The sequence below is a fragment of the Oryzias latipes genome, chromosome 2 (genome assembly GCF_053564925.1).
Source record: "Oryzias latipes strain Hd-rR chromosome 2, Olatipes_Hd-rR_3.1".
Lineage (NCBI taxonomy): Eukaryota > Metazoa > Chordata > Actinopteri > Beloniformes > Adrianichthyidae > Oryzias > Oryzias latipes.
The window spans coordinates 3,908,070-3,913,757 of record NC_136238.1 but is presented as its reverse complement, the minus strand read 5'-3'; the positions used below and the strand labels follow the sequence as shown (position 1 = coordinate 3,913,757).

The window sequence follows — 5,688 nt, the reverse complement described above, 5'->3', positions numbered from 1 at the left end:
GGCCCTCAGCTCTCATCTGCCTGCCCAGCTGTTGGACAGGACAAGTTAAAAAAAAAAAAAAAAAAAAGAAAGTGAAACCTCACATTAATGGATTACTCAATCGTCTCAACCTATTCTCTAAATCTTTACATTACATGAATCATAAGAATGCCCAGATAGTGTCATTTATTTGATCCATTTAAACTTTAGTAATAGACCCTTATTTTTTATTGATTATTTTATTGAAGTTATATTTGTTTTCATATGTTTTTTGTCTACCTTTACCTCAGAATTGATATTGTTGTCATTGACAGACATGATTGTTTGAATATTTGCTTCAATTAAAAAAATAAAATATTTGTTTTCTTTGGTGCATTCCCTGGGAGCGCCACAAGGGGCGCTCGCGGTGACCCCTGTTCTAGTGAATTTTAAGTATTCTGTGATTCAGTTAGTGAATCTACCTACCAGGCCAAATGATGTCCAGAAAAGTCCACATTCACTGATCTGGTTTTAACAAACGTGCTACATAAATGTTCTTCTTTTGGTGTCTTCTGGAATGATTTGAGTGATCATTGTGTTGTTGCGGTTTGCAGAAACACTTAAATTCGCGATGCGTGGGAGAGGAGAAAGGAGGGCTGCTCGGCCGGCTTATGTGCTCTCTCTGAGTTTTGAATGAGGAAGTATTTGCAGACTTTGCGCTGTACTAACAGTTTGATCCAAGATAAGAAATAAACGGCTTCCAGCCTGTTCCAGAGGAACGGTGCCCCGCTTCATTAGTTACCGTTTGTGTCCTGACCGGGACCGGACCGGGAATAACAGCGGTTTCCGACTACGGTCTGAAGCCTAAGGCTGGAAGGAAACACGCTGATGGGGCTCCAGCTCTCCTCCAACAGCAGAATCAGCACAAAAGCATCTTAATAAGTCATGTGATCTCAGTTGGTGGTCTCCTGAGTTGACGTCACTGAGGTACGACTCGCATTTACTGGGGAATATCCGATTTGTCTGTTTACATGCCACACGCTAATGCACGTATCCGATTCGTTTCCGATTTCTTTTCACATATGAGTGAGACCTGAATCCAATCCGAGAAAATCTGAATCCATGCGCTTTTGTCCTGCTTACACGTTCACCGGTCATATCCGATCTGTGCCACATGAGAGGAAATTGAATGAATTGGGTCACTTGAACCATGCAGTGGAAATGCAGCCTAAGAGTTTCTTATGGGGTTCCACAAGGATCGGTTCTAGGGCCACTCTTGTTCTCTCTGTATCTGTTACCCTTAAGGCCCGTACACACCGGGACAAATATGACGATGAGCCGAGTGAACATGCAATTTCATTCCCTGACGGTAGATGGCGCTTAATGTAAACAGAAATACTCCTGTACACAAGGTGGCGCTGCGCAACTTTACGCTTCTTAAAGTCGCTTTTCCCTCAGAAGAAGAGAGCAAGTATTTACGCGCTTGTCAGAATCAAACAAAGAAAACATGAATATTTCAGGAACCAGTAGCTCCAACTGGTGCCTTGTTCTGGGATATTTTAGAATGTCCGTCATTATTTCTTCGCGGCAGTGTAGACGCTACTTGGCGTCTATCTTCTTCGCTGGTAAGTGTGCTCAGCAAGGCAGTTTTGTGTTTGAGCGCCCCCAAGTTGTGTTTTACTGTAACTTCAGAAGCTCCAGACACGTGTGCAAAAGCGCCATTCTCATTGGTCGGATAGATTTCGACGCGGCGCGTCAGACCAAAAAAACGAACCAGAGGCGTTTTTAAAAAAGTGACGCTTTGACGTGTGGCGTTTTTACGCTTTGGTGTGCACACTCACATTGGTGGCCTTTGTTTAGTCACGAGGCGTTAAACGTCTGCGAAAATCGCGGGCGAAATTCGTCCTGGTGTGAACGGGCCTTTAGGGTCAATCTTGAGTCATTTGTATGCAGATGACAGTCAGATCTATCTGCCTTCATAAATAGATGATCTCTCCATGAAGCAGCTGGTCGGCCCTAAGTTTTTTTGAGTTTTAATGAAAATAAAACAGAAGTTTTAGTTTTTGGACCGAATGATTTTAGTATACCGTCCCAAGTTGATTTGGGTCCCTTGACTAACATTTTAAAAACAAATGTTTCTAATCTGGGTTTTAAACTGGACATTCATGTTGAACTGGATCAGCAGATAAGCTCAGTGGTGAAGTCAAGCTCTTTTCATCTTCACCAACTAGCTAAGGTAAAACCTTTTTTAACAGCTGCACATTTGGAAACAGTAATCCAGGCGTTCATCACGTCCCGGCTGGATTACTGTCATTCTCTGTATGTTGGACTCAGCCAGTCGTCTCTCTCACGTCTCCAACATGTTCCGAATGCAGCTGCCCGTCTTCTGGTTGGAGGACGTAAGAGAGACCACATCACGCCAATTTTAGCTTCACTCCACTGGCTGCCTGAGCATTTTAGAGTTCACTTTAAGATTCTTTTACTTGTTTTTAAATCTTTCCATGGTCTGTCCCCGCTGTACCTCCCTGAACTTCTCTCTCCTTACTCGCCAGCCCGGTGCCTCAGATCAGCTGATCGGCTGCTTCTGGAGGTACCGAGGTCCAGATGAAGCTCAGAGGTGTCAGAGCTTTTGCTGTCGCTGCTCCAAAGCTTTGGAACTCTCTGTCTCTGTCCATCAGAGAAGCTCCATCACTTCCCATCTTTAAAACCCAACTGAAAACTCATTTTTATGCTCTGGCTTTTAGAACAACATGAGACTTCTGTTATTGCTGTGTTGCTGTACTGGTTTGATTGTTTTATCTCTCTATATTTCATCCTGTGTTTTAAGATGTTTTTTTTTCTTCATTTCTCATGTTCAGCACTTTGTGTCGGCTGCTGTTGATTGAAAGTTCTGTATAAATAAAGATGAGTTGAGTCAAACTTACCGTGGTAACTAGCATAACCTGCTTTCTGGAATACCCCCCCGTTTGAGTTTTTGGTTGTGTTGTGTTTGTCTGCTCCTCACAGGGATCACTCAGCATGATTGATTGATCAAATGCAGGAGTGGACTTCTTCCTTTCTATTTGGTTTGTCATTTTTGTTAAAGTCACTTCCCTCAGTTTATACTGGACATCATTTCTTTATTGGTGCCATATCTGACCGAGTGTGCTGTGCATCACAGTTTTCTTGCACGTTTTAATTTTTCTATTAATGATTTTGCATTGATCGTGATTTTCTTTTCTGCACTTTTTCTGTGGTGTAATCGGTACGGTACTGCAAATAATGATGATCGTGTGTTAAGAAAACTTTGATTTTCATCACAGCAGTTATCATTTTTGCTCAATGCAAAAGTAGCCACGGTTCCATGTGCAAAATATTTTGATAAGATCAAAGGTCGGATTAGAATTCAAGCGTGTACATGGGCCCAGAAAAAGATAAATAACAGAAAATATTCTTCAAGAAAGAAGCAGGAACCACAGTAGGTAGTAGTTGGTTGGAATCAGACTGGAGCTGCTGTCAGTCAGAGTCAGCAGTCAACATGTTTTCTTCTCCAACATCTCTGATGTCTCTCAGAGACTCTCAGAAGACTCAACTGAAAAGATCTCATCACACACATGATGCTCCAAGTGAGTCTGATCAGAGAGATCCAGAACTGAACCAGACCTCAAGTCCTTCATCTGAAAACTACAGATCATCTGAACTAGAATCCAGAATCCTTTAACTCTGACAAACACTTACTGTTCCACTCCTGGATGGATGTCCTTGAAGTCTGGATTACGACCCTTTGAGAAGTCACTCCTGAGGGACACACTGCTGGATCCAGATCCAGATCCTGGTCCAGGACCAGATCCAGATCCATGTTGGTTCCTGTGAGGAATGAAGGTTTCTGGTGTGACTGTAGTTCTGACATGCTCATTTAACTCTGACAAACACTTACTGTTCCAGTCCTGGACGGATGTCCTTGAAGTCTGGATTTTTACCCTTTGAAAAGTCACTCCTGAAGGACAAAATGCTGGATCCAGATCCAAGTTCAGGTTCAGGTCCAGGTCCACGTCGGTTCCTGTGGAGAATGCAGGTTGCTGGTGTGAGTCCTGAGCTCTGACATGGAGAAGATCATGGACAGTTGGAGATGTTCATCTCACCTCTGAGCTTTGCTCTGGTTGTCATGGTTACCATCTCTGCTTTTAAAGGGAGGGGCTCCTTCCTGTGGCTCCTCCCACTGATCCATGCTGCTGGATTCACTGGATCCACATCAGCTCACACACCTTCACCTGTAGAGGAAACCCTCCTCATCATCAGAGGAAGCTGCCATCAGCTGCTGCACCTCTGCTCTCCCTCCAGCAGGTGGAGACATGGAGCTGCAGCAGCAACATTTCCATTCAGTCAAAAAAGCTTCTTAGAACAGACTTTTCCAGACTGAAACACCCTGAGAAAAAAGTCCAGAGAACTACAGGCCTGTGAGCCTCAGGAACAAACGCTTTCATTAAAGCAGGTTCTACCACGGAGAACTAGGACCGCCTTAGAAAGAAAACTACACATTTACAAGAATAAAGTTGGACATTTATGAGACAAAGTGGTCATTCTACACAAAGAAAGTTGTAGAATTATGAGAAAAAAGTCAGAATTGTAGGACTTTATTCTGATAAATGTATTTCTTTGTTATTTTGATGGTGGCTCCAATTCTCTGTCCTAAAGTTCAAATGACTGAACTAGAAAAACTAGACACACAACTCTGTCCAAAAACACACAAAACACACCATGAGGAAGACAACAACTAAAGTTTAGAGTCTATGAAGACTAACAGCAAAATCATTGAAGATGATCTGAAAAATAGAATTGATAGTTGAAGAAAAGCAGAAAAATCTTTGTTTTCATCCACTAAGGCCTCATGGTCTCTCTGCTCCAAACATTTCTATTCTAGCTTGTTGGTCTGATGGAATCCCAGAGTTCCTGAACATGGAAGGAGGAAATAGGACTCTGTTACCTGGAACTGTAATCTATTACTTTAGGAAGGAGTTCTCCCACAGACTGGATGGAGGAGAACAGGAAGGTTTGGAGTCAGAAATGAAAAAAGCCAACAAGCATCAGCTGATTGTTGTTGAGGTGATGAAGAAGAGTCCTCCATGTTGTTGATCCAACAATGATGAAGCTTTGGAAACAGCAGAGGGAGGAGAGTTTGCAGAGAAAGAAGAAGATCTTCTCCAAACATTCAGAAACAAACAGTCAAGTTAGTGAAGACAAAGTTCCAGAAACAAACTCACTTCAGTTTCTGCAAAGAGATGAAGAGGAAGAAGAGTCTCCCTCACCGTGTCAACGCAGCTGCAGCACTGATCACTGACTCACAACCAGGAAGAGTCCACCTGGATGGAGGCGGGGCAGCACAGGTGGGCGGGGCAGCAGGTGGAGGAGCCTAAACCAGAAACCTGCTAGTCACTGGGAGGAGGGGCGGAGCTTCAAGCTGTCAGATTGACAGATAGTTGATGTCAGTGAAGGTCATGTGACCTTCTACTTTCTGTTCTCCTCCTTCCAGACGTGCATGACCCCCCCTCATCTGTCATCTACTGACACTGAAGCAGAAACTCCTGATGGAGCTGAAGGGAGGGGCCTGACTATTTCCTGGAAACAGCTCCTTCTGATCATCAGTCAGAACAGCCGTTGGAGGCAGAGATTTGATCCCAAAGAAAAGCTCAAAGTGAAAGAATGTGGATCTGTCAGATCTGTCAGAGCTTCCAGGAAAAACTCTGACAGATT

At 43.5% G+C, this 5,688-nt stretch overlaps 2 long non-coding RNA genes across 2 annotated transcripts; both read right to left on the bottom strand.

The window, feature by feature from the left end:
* Positions 1–3,435: 3,435 nt before the first annotated feature.
* On the bottom strand, positions 3,436–4,203 carry LOC144983669 (uncharacterized). Its single transcript, XR_013647434.1, has 3 exons — positions 4,080–4,203; positions 3,875–3,997; positions 3,436–3,804 (listed from the first exon to the last, which is right to left on the bottom strand). It is a non-coding gene; the product is annotated as an uncharacterized LOC144983669 (long non-coding RNA).
* Positions 4,204–4,555: 352 nt separating this feature from the next.
* LOC144983674 (uncharacterized) lies at positions 4,556–5,327 on the bottom strand. Its single transcript, XR_013647439.1, has 2 exons — positions 5,199–5,327; positions 4,556–5,086 (listed from the first exon to the last, which is right to left on the bottom strand). It is a non-coding gene; the product is annotated as an uncharacterized LOC144983674 (long non-coding RNA).
* Between the last annotated feature and the right edge of the window lie 361 nt (positions 5,328–5,688).